General features: G+C 44.5%; 1 long non-coding RNA gene across 5 annotated transcripts; it reads left to right on the top strand.

Annotated features, from left to right (window-relative positions):
- Positions 1–12659: 12659 nt before the first annotated feature.
- LOC140690187 (uncharacterized) lies at positions 12660–14320 on the top strand. 5 transcript variants are annotated; one of them, XR_012065365.1, is made up of 5 exons: positions 12660–12750; positions 12922–13106; positions 13450–13563; positions 13735–13884; positions 14233–14320. It is a non-coding gene; the product is annotated as an uncharacterized lncRNA (long non-coding RNA). The 5 variants fall into 5 exon arrangements; XR_012065368.1 differs by having other exon boundaries at positions 14001–14320; XR_012065367.1 differs by having other exon boundaries at positions 13735–14124.
- The last annotated feature ends 580 nt before the right edge of the window (positions 14321–14900 follow it).

Below are 14900 nucleotides of genomic sequence, written 5' to 3'. Positions count from 1 at the left end.
TCCCTCCCTCCCTTCCTTCTTCCCTTTCTCTCTCCTCTCTTTTTGCAGATGGCAAGCTCTGAATAAACAGCCTTCACTTACTCTCTTTTGATTGGTCTTGGTTTATTTCTATGTCCCTATCACGTCTGGATATCATAGGAAAATGACCGCTCTGGTCATGCAGAGGAGAGACATGGAGAGATTCCACAGGAGAGACATGGGTATAGTAGAGGCTACTTGGTACCTCAGCTTCTCTCCGTAGAGAACACCCAGTTATTCTCAGAAAACCCCCCTTTTGTCTTCCTGTAAACTTCCCTCCACTGTCATAGCTAGAAAGTTCACACTTAGCGCTCATTGTCAATGCACTTGTATGCATCAAAGAACAATTATAATGTTAAATCGGCTCTTTTCTACCATGAAACAGCTGAGCCCAAGCAATTCATTATATGGTCAAGCAGTTGTCCTAATTTGGTTATTTGTACAGAAATAACCTGAACAGTAGTGGTCTATTTATTTTGTGCTAATTAAGAGTTGAATTTGGCTTGATCTAAGTAAAATTTTTTTTAAATATGAAAGAATCCTTTTCTAAAAACTGAGATATATCAGTAGCCCTTTTATTATAAAAAGCCTCTACGTGTTACAGTCAAAACTCTTGAATAGAATGGTTGGAAGGGTCATAATATTAAAGTACGTTTGGCAGGAACGTCATGCCTTCCTTTGGTTTGGTTGCTGGTCTGGAGCATCTGAGCCAGCAGAGGTTTCCTGCCATCCTGGGCAACACACAGCACGTATTGAACCAGGCTAACGAGATCAGAGGGCACCCAGCGTGTTGTCAGCACTGTGAGACTGATTTGAGCGACGTCCACTGTGATGCTCAAGAGTAAAATTTGAGGAAAGAAGTTCATTCAGTGGTGCGTGTGCCTGTGCACCGTCTCCAGGGCCCCCCAGTCACCCCAGCTCTGCCCGACGTGTGCAGGGTGTGTGAAGAAAGCCTGTCTCCCGGTCACAGGCATGCAGATAACGGGCGACTCTTACCAAAACAGAGGAGGTTCTCCCTCTAATCAGGGCTTCCTTGACTCAAATATCTGCAAAGCCTGGGACCTTGTTCTTCCCCTAATTGGTGGCCCTCAGACGTGCTTGCAGTTGGAGCGTCCAGTGCTGTGCAGGGAACGGAGTCGGGGGCTCTGGGTCTCTCCGGAGGCATGCCAGCACTCAAGGGTGCCCCCGCACCCCCTCTCACAGCTGTGTGGTCGTCACTGTGAACACAAGCAAGTCAAGGCAGGGGAATTCGCAGCATTTTACGGGGTCTCCAGATGAGCTGCCGAGCACACTGTGCTGTACAGAAACAGTGCAGGAGGACGCCGCTGTTCTTACAAATAGCAGGTTTCCTCCAAAAGGAAACAGACAGGATGTCAAAGCAAACTCCCAACAATCTTTGCCCAATAAAAATATTGAGTTGGGCTTGCAAGTTTTTCTTTACTTGTCTGAGCTTTACTTAAGTTTTAATCTTATGATTATGTTAATATTCTTCGTCTTTTATTTTGTAGGCACAGACCACACCACACAATTTGAAAGATCCCTGGTTCTTCTTCAGGCCTCTGTCAAGTCCTCAGTTACCACAAAGCAGAGGAGTGTGAGAGACTGAATACATAGACAATGGCCAGGTGACATATACAAAAGTTAATATTTGGACCCATAACCTGCAGCAACCTGTCCAGGAAACCAACCCCCTATCTATAGTAAACAACCGAGGAAGCCAGGCTGCTGTAAGCCACAGATCAGAACATGCCACCCCAGAATATGCCACTTTGGCATGAGGATTATTTTGAGCTGATGACAGTACAGTACAGAAACAGCAGGTGCAAAAAAGGGCTCTTTACCTCCCCCTATCTGCTTAGAACCAGGGCATAAAAATTCCCTTTGCAAAGCGTTCCCTTCCTCTCTCCTGCACTAGGAAGGCAGAACAGCTCTTCACCACATTTACCAATTTACATATGTCAAACCGTCCTTGCATTCCAGGAACAAATCCCCTTGATCATGGTGTGTGATCCTTAGTGTGCCATTGAATTTGGTTTGTAAGTATTTTGTTGAGGACTTTTGCATCTATACTCACAAAAAATATTGGTATTTAAATTTCTTTTCTTATTGTGTCTTTATCTAGCTTTGGTGTCAGGGTAATGCTGACTTTTTAACACAAGTTTAGAAGTATTTCCTCCTTTTAAATTTTTCAGAGGACCCTGAGAAGACTGGTGCTAGTTCTTCTGTAAAAGTTTGGCAGAATCCACCAGTAGAATCATCTGCTCTCGGGCTTTTCTGTAATGGGTGCTTTTTGATTCTGTCCAGATTTTCTATTTCTTCATGATTCAGTTTTAGTAAGTTGTGTGTTACCAGGAATTTATTCACGTCTTCTGTGTTACCCAGTTTGTTGACAGACAGTTGTTCATAGCAGTTCTCATGCTCCTTTGTATTTCAGTGACATGTGTAATAGCTCCTTTTTTATTTTGATTTTATTTGACTCTTTTTTTTTTCTGAGTTAGTAGACCCAAAGATTTGCCAATTTTGTTATCTTCTCATAAAGCCAGCTTAGTTTTTGTTGATCTTTCATATTGTTTTCTGGTCTCGATCTCATTTATTTCTGCTCTGATCTTTATGTCTCCTTTCTTCTGATAATTTGGGGCTTAGTTGGTCCTTCGTTTAGTTTCTGAGATGTAAAGTTAGATTATATTTGAAGTCTTTCTTTCTTCTTAATATAGGCATTTATCACCATGAACTTCCCTCTCAGCATTGCCTTTGCAGCACCCCACAGGTTTTGATACACTGTGTTTCTATTTTAATTTTTTCCAAGTTACTTCTTGATTTCCCTTTTGATTTATTCTTTGGTTTGTTGGTTATTCAGTAGTGTGTTGGCGGCTAGCACAACTCTGAGTGGGAGGTGGTGACTCAGGCGGCTGGTGTTTTACAGTCACACAGCCACAGAGGCCTGAGCTGGCTGTTGGTGTAGTTCCCAAGCTCCTTTGGGGACTGGGGGTGGGTTGGAGGTTGGGGGTGAGGAGGGAGCAGTGAGGGACTCGGGTATCTGGCACCAATGAATGTGAATACCTGTGGTGTCAGTGTTGGTGAAATCTGCTGTGCTGACTGTGCAATCTGCTGTGTTTTCCTGCAGAGCCAGTGTCTGTGAGCCGTGGATGCTTCCGGTGTGTGCCTGCTAATAATAGCCCCAGCTTTGCCTTTTCCTTTGTTGGCAGCCGACTCTATCTGCCTTAGCTTTGCTGCTCTGGGTGAGGGGCGAGGTGGAGCCAAAGGGGGACCTTTATGCAGTGCCCCTAAAGGCTGGAGGAGCTGGTCACTTACCAAGCTCTTCCTCTCCTGCTGAGGAGACCTCTTCCTAGCGGGGAAGTTCCTTCCTGGCACTGAGCAGTGCTGGGCTGGGGGATGCAGTGATGCAAGTACAAAAAAAGCTGTTTTCCTTCTCTTCCTGTGCAGCTCTTCTCAGGGTTTTTGTTCCACAGTGCGAAAACTTCTTAGGTGGCCTCCAGATGTCTCCCAAAGCTGTTTTTCTCCCAGAGCTGTTTGTGGGCTAGCTGTCGCAGGGGAGTGGGATTTGCCACTCTAAAATAGATCTCTTTGGCATATTAATTGTTTCAAGCTGGTTATCTTCTGAGCAACAGCAGACCTGGGACTCTGAAAACACAGTAGGAATTTCCCCTTTGTAAGAAATACTTGCATTTGTAAAGCAAATCTCCATTAGTATAGGTGTCTTCCTCTCAGTGCCATGATGACCAAATCTCTAGAAATTCTTATCAATGGACAAGGCAAGGCAAATCTGCATCAGAATCACCCTTGTTTACTGTGCTTTTCCTGGTCACCTCCCATCACTGGCTCTCCCACCCTCAGCATCCTCTTTGGTCTTTAGCTGAAGGTGGTATTCAAGATGAGGGCTTTGGCCATTTTTGTAGGTTACTCAGTTTTCCTGGGTCTCTCCCACGTTTACGTGTTAAGAAACTTTTGTTTGATTTTCTCCTGATCTGTCTCATGTCAATATAATTCTCAGCCCAGCCAGGAGGACCTAGAAGGGTAGAGGAAAATTTCTTCCTCCTCAGCACTGTCCCATGGTTGATCTTTGTGAAGCGATGGGGAGATTGGATGACTGGGTTCTCCTCTGTTGTCATTTTTCTGATGACTCTAAAAAATCTTTCATTGTCATTTTGATTAAATGGATAACTAAGTATTATTTATAATGACCTGTGATCTTATTTAATCAAGTGTTCAAATCTTCTGACACTTTTGACAATGTCTCCAAATCAAATTCTAAGTGCTCTTGGCCTTGAACTAACTTTGAGACTTCCCACAGGGCTCCTGGAAAATCTCAAAGCATTTGTTCTCTCATCTTGTCAAAAGAGAGATGATAAATTAATCAGGCTTGATATGTTAAATTACATGAGTCATGCTTAAGCCTCCCTTAGGTTATATTCATATAGTGTATGTTATTAACATAAATATTTCAGAAATTGTATAGAGCTCCCAAAAATTTGTCAATGTTTTTGCTGTCCATGTAGGTCCTAGTATAATATTATCTGTCATAATTCTAGTTATTATCTTAAAAAGCTGTATGTCACAGAAAAAAAAATTTTCTTGTCAGTGGCATTATAATGAATTCACCAAATCTTTAACCATGGCTATTTTAAGTCTTTTATTATTCACAGACACATTGTTTTACTCTGACGATTTCTTGAAAGCTTTTGCAATCAACTACAGGTCAAATGCTTCATCTTCAACAAAGAAGAAAGGATTTCCAGGGCTCGAGTGGAGAAGCTGATGGGTTCAAGAAACTGCTAACCCAAGACAAAGCAAAACAAGAAATAATCACATGAGACTGAATTAACTGGTAGGGATGATGATAATTTTACAGACTCTTGCTTAAAGCTTTGCAGATTCTTTAATGTTCTACTGTCTGGATTTAAATAACCCTTCCCTCTCCTCTCTTAAGAGAAATGACTCTTCTTACTAGAAATAGCACTGACTAGGGTGTACATAAACCAACTCTACTAAAATAGCCCTCATCTTTCAGTGGCTTTTCCCATAATGTTCTCTTCCCACAATTTACCGCCCCCAAAGTCCAAACCCTTTTTTCCTTTGTCTACTCACTTCTCATGTCCCTCTTTGTTAAAATGGTATATAAATTCCCACTCCAAGCATCTCTTTGGGTTTCACTTCTGTTTTATAAAGCCTCTTTATGCATGCAAACTAATCTTTTCTCCTGTTAATCTGCTTTTTTGTTTTTGTTTTTGTTTAATTTTTATGCCCCTGTCACTGAATTTAAGAGGATAGAGGAAAAGTTTTTTCTCTCCTACAGTCACTTGCAGGAAGCAAACTGTTATTTCTAGTGATAATCCAGGAAGTTAAATAGTAACTTTAAAAGTGTGATGTCAGCAAAATGGTAACTCATTCTCACCCCAGAAACAACAATTTGAATAACCATTGTCAACGAAAACTTAATCAGTTGATCTAAGAAAGAAATGGAAATTTTTATTCGAGCCGAATTTGAGTATGATTACCCGGGAAGAGCATCTGGGAAAGCTCCGAGGACCATTCTATAGTTAGAAATCGAGGCACAGTTTTGCTAAGTTTTTTTTCTGAGGCCGAGGGCTTTGCACCAATAATGTATTGACAGTTCACAAAATCTAGATGTCAGCATCTCCCTGGGGGGGGCATGTGACCCCTTACAAGATCCAGGAAGGAATGTCATCTTTTAAGGTGCTGGGAGAATGCTGGTTTTTATGGTGGAGCAGGTGTTCCTGCCGGTGGGGGAGCTTTGGTCGCTGCCTGATGCAGAGACACAGTGTGCAGTGCGGGGAGAGCAGGCCAAAGGGAGAGGATTTTTTAATGTTTAAATTTTTCTTGGCTTGCCAGAAAGTATGACTTTCATTTCACACTATCCATGCATGAAAACACCTTCACAAGAGCCAGTACCTGGGTGAAGCCTAGAAATAAAAAGATGCATTGCAGAGGGTCGGAAAGGTAGCTCCCCACCACCCTCACCACTCCTGCCCCAAGCCCGGCAGCCCAGCACAGAGAGAGACCCCTTCTCCACGGGAGGAGAGCGAAGAGAGCCACCCACCCCAGCCCCGGCTGACTCCCGGTAGCCCTGGGGGACTCCCTGAGTGTTCCTGTGAACCCAGCTCCCTGCTCGCCGTGGCACGTGCCAGCGCCAGTGACCCAGGGCAGCTCCGTGGCCCCAGGCATCATATTTGGCTGAGGGTCCCAGAGGGCCCTCGTGAACCAGGCTCCTGGCTCCCCTAGGTGCTGCACCCATGGATCTGGGCTCCCGGCTTCAGGGAATCCAAGCTCTCAGCTCTCCCAGCTCCAGCTGGAGCCCAAGGTCCTCAGAGGCCTCTGCAACGCCTGTCTCCCAGTCAGCCCACAAACCCAGGCTCTCGGAGGGACCCACGAGCCCAGGATGTCGGCTGGGCTCAGCAACAGGCTGGCTACCATGGACCCCGGCTTTCAGCTCACTTCAGCATGAGGCCGGCTCCCACAGCACAGGGCCCAGGCCCACCTCAGTTCTGAGCCAGCCCCCAGGGATCTACACTTCGGACCGGCCCCCATGGACCCAGGTCCCTGGCCGCCCCAGCACCAGGCCAGCTCCAGGGCCCTTCGCCTTGAGCTTGACCCTTGATGTCCCAGCTCACAGGCTGATTCTGCGGCACCAGGCTCTGGGCTGGCCCCAGTGCCAGGCTGACCCCTGAATCCTGGCCTCCAGGCTGGCTTCCATGAAGCCTGGCTCCTGGCCTGTCCAATACTGGATCCGCCCCTGTGGACCCAGAATCCAGATGGGCCCACACAGACCCAGTTCCCACACCCATTACTGCAGACCCAAGTGCCAGGCTCACCCTAGTGAACCAAGACTCCAGTCCCTTCCCCAAAGACACAGGCACCACGGTGTTCCCCATATACTCAAATACCAGGTCTATCCACCTGCCTCCCCAGGCCCCAGACCTACCTGCCCAAGGACTCCAGCAGCAAGCTCACTCATGGACACCACCAGAGGGTACACCCAGAACTCTGAACACACTGACTGGTGAAGAACTTTGCCTGCCAGGGTCAGTCTGTGAAGATTGGAAAAGGCCTCTAATTACTCAAATGTGCAGACACCAATGCAAAGCCACAAGGATCACAAATAAATTGAAATTTAATAGATGGTAAAAGATATTCCATGAAAATAGAAAGAAAAAAAAGAGAAGGGTAGCTATATTTATTTATATCAAAGTATCAAAATACACTTTGTCATAAATTGCAACAAGAGCAGAAAAGGTCATATATTCCACGATGAAGGAGTCAAGTTATCAGAAGGACATAACAATCGTAAACATATATGCATCCAACATTGGAACGTCAAAATATATGAAGGAAATACTAACAGATCTGAAGGGGGAAGAGACAGCAATACAGTAATAGTAGGGAGTTCAGTAAGCCCTTTCAGCAATGGATGGGCCATCCAGACAGAAAATCGATACGCGGAACTGGAACGGAGCCATGCCTCAGGGCAGACGGACACAGAACGTTCCATCCCATGGCAGGAGCACACACTGCCTTTTCAAGTGTGCATGGAATATACTCCAGGATACATCGTATGTTCAGTCACAAAACAACCCTTAGCAAATGTAAAAAAGAATAAAATCATATCAAGTATCTTTTCTGACCACAATGTATGAAACTAGAAATCAAGAAAGAAGAACACGGGAAAATTCACGCCTATGTGGAAATTAAACATCACAGTCCTGAACGACCCATGGAGAAATCAAAAGGGAAATGAAAAATTACCCTGGCATAAGTGGAAGTAGAAACACAACACATCAAAACGTACGGGACACAGGAGAAGCAGCCTAGGGGGGCGGTTTACGCCGATAAACACCTGCATTAAAAACAGAAGATCCCAAATAAACAGCCACTTTCCCGTTACCATTGCGACAGGGCCAGTCAGGGGACCGTGGGCGCCAGCCTTTCCCATCTGTTTCCTCTGGTGCGTAGCTCACTTCTCAGACCAGAGCTACACAGAGCCGAGCGAGCAGACTGCTTGGTGTGACCTGTTTGGTTTTGTTTCAATTATTCACATGGTTGAGAGACAGCAGAGTTTCTTTTGCTCAAACAGCCAGCTGAACGGGCTTTGTCCAGGCATATCTGCTCACCTGCAGCGATAAGCTTGTTGCACAAGTATCCATCAAGCTTCCTCCTCTGGGGAGAGTTGAGGAGCTAAAGACAGTAGAAACCTTGACTGGAACTGAGGAAAGCGCCACCCAGTCCTTCTGCTTTCAAGCACGGCTTCTTTTAACCTGCAAGTATAGAATTTGAGAGGTGGAAAAAATTTTTTAATTATCTAAGCCAATCCTTTTGATAGATTTGAAAATACTGAAAAGGTGGCTTGCTCAAGTCTGCAGACAGATGGTGCTGCCAGGGCTCCAGGCCAGGCCCCGGACTTGCGCTCCGGTGCTCCTTCCGTCAGGGAACGCCGGCCTTGGGCGACCACGTGAAGTGGGTCATCATGTCGCCCTCCGTCTACACCTTCCTTCACTGCGTATCAGAAATTTGATTTGCGGCCGAATTATCAAGTTGGTTACATCCTTTTGTATTTGAGGTTGGTGCTCACTTGTTTACAGAGTGTTACCTCCTGTTCTGCTTTTGCAGGCACTGGATCTTTATTTAGCTGAATTACTCAGTTGCCTTTTATTTTTTTCTTCTTAATTGCTTTTCAACAGCTCTCTATGTTGTACCTTTTTATTTATAGTTTAATTTAACTATAATTATAATTTAATTATAATTTAAGTTACTCATCGTTAAGTTTACAGAGGACAGATTCCATACTGTCTCACGGGGGCAGAACACTTGTACCCTTGATAAGGGACGTCCTCCTGCAGGATTAAGTAGAATGACGGCAAATCAGAGGATTTTGTGATTTGACGAAGTAAGCAAACCCCAGCCCCCACTCTCCCCTCCTCATCTGTACATCCATCTCAGTGGTTCTCAACCCGGGGCTATTTTGCAATCCCCCTTCCTTAACCAAGGACATTTAGCGATGTCTGGAAACAATTTTGATTGTCACAACTGGGAGGTACTACTGGCACCTACAAGCTGGAGGACAGGAAAACACGGGACATCCACTTCCTTGGCAAGGACAGTGAACTGAAGACGGTGATTGACAGGCAGATCCAGCAGCAGCAAGGCCTTTGATAGGTCCCTCTTGATATTCTCGCATATAATTAATTGCACATAATTAACTCACTGTCGAGGAGGGCATAGCTCAGTGGTAGAACACATGCTTAGCACGGACAAGGTCCTGGGTTCAGTCCCCAGCACCTCCATTAAAAAATAATAATAATAAGTAAATGAACCTAATTACCTCCTCCCCCAAATCCAAAACACGAACCCCCCCAAATTATTTATAATTCATTGGATATTTGCTGAGTTCTATGAATGAATGTCAGTACAATTACGCAAGTTAATTAAATATTGTTAATCAGTAGGTCCCCGTCAACGCCAAGAGGGTCAGTGTCCTCTCTTCCTAGTCACCCTTTTCCCCAGGGACACGAGCCAGAAGGAGGACCATTTCCAGGGAGGCAGCCCGGCACAAAGAGCCAGGACTCAGTTCAGCTGCCAAGAGAGGACAACAGTAGCTGTTTCCAGATGAGGGCACGTGACAGAGGAGATCGGAGCCATGCCACAGACCAGGAAGCAGACGGAAGCAGACGGGCGCGGGGCTGTCACCCTGGCGAGGGGACCCCTGTGTAGATTTTTAATGAGCTCTGTTTTCCTTAACCTCATTTCAGGAATTTATTTTAGAAGCTTATTGCGTTCGTGAAACATTCAGTAATATTCTCCTATAGCATACTGAGACAATTTGCGTATAAGCTGTGCGTTGTGACCAGAGAATTCTGGCATTGTGTGAAAGTTAACAACAAGTCATTACTGACTTCCATGAATGTCGAGAATCCTTTTCTTTTGATATTGTTGGTTTCTTGTTCTAACTGAAGGAAAACAAGGCCTCGCTGATCTCTTACACATCTTTTCCTACTTTTAATGTCCTTGACTGTTTTCGAAAGTGAGTCTTTAAAACTCAGGAAGCGACCGGCGAAGTCCACCTCAATGCATTACAGGGCTCAGGGCTTTAGCACTTCATTTAATCATTTAACCAATTTGCTTACTTTGTCTCTACCCTTAAAACCTTTCTTGGAATTACCACTTCATTCAGATATAATTCATATAACATACAATTCAGTAAATTTAGAACACTTTCATCGCCCCCCAAAAGAAACCCACACTCCAGCCTCAGCCCAGTTCCCTCACTTCCATCAGCTCTTGGTGACAACCAGCCTACATCCTGGCTCAAAAGATTTGCACATTCTGAGCATTTCACATAAACGGAATCATATGATATTTGGTCTGTTGTGACTGGCTCTTTCATTTGGTTTAATGTTTCAAGGTTTATCCATGTTTCAGTGTCACTACTTTTCTTTTTATTTCTGAATAATAGTTTATTCAATGGATGCATCAAATTTTATTCAGCCATTGGTCTGTTCATGGGCATTTAGGCTGTTCCCACTTTTTGGCTATTATGCATAATGTCGCTATGAACATGTTCTCTGTGCTGGTTTTTGTGTGGACATGTTTTCGTTTATTTTGGGTATATACCTAAGAGTTGAATTGCTGGGTCATAGGATAACCTTATGATTAATTTTTTGAAGACTTGCGAGACTTTTTTCCAAAGCGGCTGCACCATCATGCATTCTCACTAGTTTCGTATGAGGGTCCCAATTTCTTTCATCTTCATTGTCACATGTCGTCCTCTGTCTGCTTGATTACAGCCATCCAAGTAGCAGTGAAATGATATCCTGCTGTGGCTGTGACTTGTGCTGCCCTGGTCACTAAGGATGTTGAGCACGTTTTCATGTGATTACCAGCCATTGCTGTATCTACTTCAGAGAAATGCTTATTCAGATCCTTTCCTCATTTCTTAGTTGGGTTATTTGCCTTTTTTTTTATTGAGTTGTAGGGGTGCTTTCTTTAGTTTAGATACCAGTCCCTTATCAGACACATACTTTGCAAAAATTTTCTCTCATTTTAAGGGTTATCTTTTCATTTTTTTGATAGTGCTATTTGTATGTCAGAGGTTTTAATTTTGATAATATCCAATTTGTCTGTTTTTTTTCTTTTGTTGCTTGTGGTTTTAGCATCATACCCAAGAAATCATCACTTACTCCAAGGTCAACTGAGACTTAAGTCTATATGTTTTCTTCTAAGACTTTTGTAGTATTAGCTCTTACAGTTAGTCTTTTGATCCATTTTGAATTAATTTTTGTATACGGTTTGAAGCAGGGTTTCAACTCAGTTCTTTTGCATGTGGATATCCAGTTGTCTCAGAGTCATTTGTTGAAAACACTATTCTTACTCTATTGTATTGTCTTGGCACTCTTGATGAAATGCAGTTAACTACGAATGTAATGTGAGGTTTACTTCTGGACTCTCAGTTCTAGTCTATTGATCTATGTGAGTCCTTACACCATCACCACGTTGTTTTGATTACTGAAACTTTGTAGTAAGTTTTGTACTTGTGAAGTGTAAGTTCTGCAATGTTGTTCTTTTTCAACATCTTTTTGACTATTGGGGGTCCTTTGAATTCCCATATGAATTGTATGATCAGCTGGTCAGTTTCTGGAAAGAAGCCAGTCAGGATTGTCGTAGGGATTGCATTAAACCTACAGGTCAATTTGTCATCTTAACAACATGAAGTCTTTGAACCCATTCACCTGGGATGTCCCTCTACTTTTTTTAGGTCTGCTTTAATTTCTTTTAACAGTGCTTTGCAATTTTCAGAGTACAACTTTTCACATTGTTTAAAAAAAGAAGTTATTCTTAAGCATTTTATTCCAGATGCTATTTTAAATGACATTTTCCTTCATTTTAGTTTTGGTTTGCACGTCGCTGCTGTATGGAAACACAGCTGATTTTCATGTATTGACCACGCATCCTGCACCCCTGCTGAACCCGTCTCCTAGTCCTAACAGTTTTTTAGTAAACATGTTAAGATGTTTATATACACAAGATCATGTCATCTGCAAATAGAGATGGTTTTACTTCTTCCTTCCCAGTCTAGGTGCCTTTTATTTCTTTCCTTGCTAATTTCCTGGCTAGAACGTCCAGTGCAGTGTTGCACACAGGGGGCTAGAGCAAGCTTCTGTCCTATCCCTGACGTAAGGGGACGTAGTAAGTAGCTTTGAGTTTTTTCCAGATGCCTTTTATCAAGTTGAGGAAGTTCCCTTCTATTTCTAGTTTGTTGAGTATAGCCCTAAAATCTTAATGGAGAATGAACAATAACAAGTCACTATTTTTTATTTTATGTTTATTTGAACTTTCCTCCTTTAAATTTACATAAATGGCTAGGGAGTGATTCCCACCCCCCACATTTCCTCCCGTTTGCTCGTCACGGAAAACCTGCAAGGCTGCTCAGAAAGCGGAGGCGGAGGCCGAAGACGTGTGAAGTCTGTGTGCGAACCGCGCGAGGTCGCAGTGCGGGGCCGCGGGAGCTTGCGCCTCCCGGGGCTTCCAGGGCGGGACGGGGCGCAGCCGGCGCCGCGCTGTGGGATCCAACGCTGCGCCGCGTGCGCGCGCGGGGAGGGTAACCGCCCTGCCCTCCGCAGCGGCCGCATTGCCTCCACGTGATGGCGCCGCCTCAGCAGCGAAGCCGCTTGATGAGTTCTTCCCAGTGAGGAAATGAGCTTGGTAGGGCGCACTGGGTAAACCTTCATTATGCATGGGCGGTTTAATCGGTTTGGGGTTTTTACTTTTGTTTTTCACTCCTCTTTTCCTTTTTTTTTTTAATGGAATAGAGCATTTTAAAAGCTTGTTGATAAGTAAACATTTGTTTGAAGCAAAACTTCCCTTCTCTCTCAGTTAATCTGGAAATTGAGCAACTGAAAACAAGACGTGAATGAGCAAGATGTGACATTAGACTAGCCCAGCGCATCACTGCCCCAGTTGAAGACACAAAGCCCGCGCAGGGCCAGGGCAGACAGAGCCGGGTCGGCACAGCAGCCGAGGCCAAATCTGCCTGAGGGACGCGAGGCAGTTCAAGAGAGGTGCGGCATCAGCTGCGACAGGAATTAATGAAACCGCAAGCCGCTGGGTACCAGCTGAGAATGGGGCAGGTCCAGACAGCCTCCAGCCCGAACCCCGGGGGCTCAGAGGCCTCAGGGCTCCCCTCGCGGCCTCCTTGGTTGGTCCAGGCACAGCGGGACGCTGAGCGCCCACTGAGCGGGACCAGCCGATGCGGCCCCGAGCGCGCCCGGCGGGGGAGGCGCCCAGGGGGCCGGGGGACAGCGCTCAGGAGCCCCTGTACCTGGGGTCCGGGAACGAGGGTCTTTGTGAGCAAAGTCTTTGGGGAGAAAATAATTAGCAACATCTGGTGAAAAATCTCAACAGTTACAAACCTCTGCCCTAACAAGGAAGAACACAGGTTGAAAAGGAAGAGAAAGCTTCAATGAGTTGTTCTAAGGAGAGGTCTGCTTGCCCATGAAGAGAGCTGCCTGCCTCAGGGTAAGTTAGTTTGTACAGTTAGACGTTCATGGTAAGTGAGTTATGATACTCTTCAGAGCATTCTCCAAAAAGGTAGATATTAGGTTTATTTTATTTTTGAATGTGTTCTAGTTTGCCTTTACAAGGCATCTCAATTTAAAAGTGTTGTTTGGAGAATTATTTCTTTTTCAGAGGATAATTGGTTTCGCTCATGAAAGCAATTGCCTTGAATGAGAAACGGTCTCACTGAGTCCTCTGCGCAACTGAAACATCTGTTAGAGCCATGCTGCTAAAGTCTCAGATTCCTCCACTTCTTGAGAAATTGTTTTCCGAAGCTGGCAGGTAATTGTAAAACCACAGCGACTGAGACGGGAGAAACCTGCTACTCTTCTTGTTTGAATTTCTTTGTAAGTTCAGAAATAAAAGGATGTGATTCTGACAGTTTTCCATTGTCATAGGAAACAAATAGGCTGTAACAAAAAAGGACGATTGCTCCCCTTCCCAAACTGGACTGAGAAATGATTTTCTTTGAGTGGATGTGAAAATGCGTGGCCCTGAGAGGTCTCACCTACTTCCACGGAAGTAAAATCTCCTTTTGTTATTTTTAAATGGCTGTCATCAGACGTCAGCGATGTGTGTGTGAATCTGATGTTTGTGTGTACAACAGTAATTTTTATTTTCCACCCACAGTTATGCTGATATGTGGAGCAAGCGGCACTGAAACTTCAAACACAATCTCCCCAACGATATTTGATTAAACGCTTCCTGTTTTCCTATATGCCTGTGATGTTTTGTGCATTAAATTACCAGAAGTTGGAAAATGTTAGGATGTTCGCTTAGAAGATGCATCAGATTCACCCAAGGCACTCGTCAAAAATTTCTATTCCAAGCCCTCCCCTCCCCCTCCTTCACCCCTACTCAGACCTATCAGGTTAGAATCTACGTGTCACTCAGGGAATCTGTGGCTTTAACAAGCACCCTCGGATGATCCAAAGGGTAGATCAGTTGTGCAGCGTCTAGTCTTTTTTTTCTAACTTTAAGGATTGTTTTTATAGTGTGACCACACCTTCCTGTTCAGCACCTTTGAGTTCTCATGCCTCCTCGAGAAGCACTTGAAATCACTGACCATCACTTCAGATTCCATTCCATTTTCAGGTGTCCTTTAAAATCCAGCCTTTTGACAAATAATTGCATTCCTAAACAGGGCTGGCTTTATGAGCACGCAGCCTGTGCATTTGCACAAGGCCAGGCACTTGATTTAATGCCCTGCTATTACTGCTTACTCCTTTTTATGATTAATCTTTTTCATGGAAGTACTGTGGGTTGAACCCAGGACCTTGTGCTTGCTAAGCACGCAC

This window comes from Vicugna pacos, chromosome 29 (assembly GCF_048564905.1).
Source record: "Vicugna pacos chromosome 29, VicPac4, whole genome shotgun sequence".
In the NCBI taxonomy this organism is placed as follows: domain Eukaryota; kingdom Metazoa; phylum Chordata; class Mammalia; order Artiodactyla; family Camelidae; genus Vicugna; species Vicugna pacos.
This window is presented reverse-complemented; position numbering and strand designations above follow the sequence as displayed.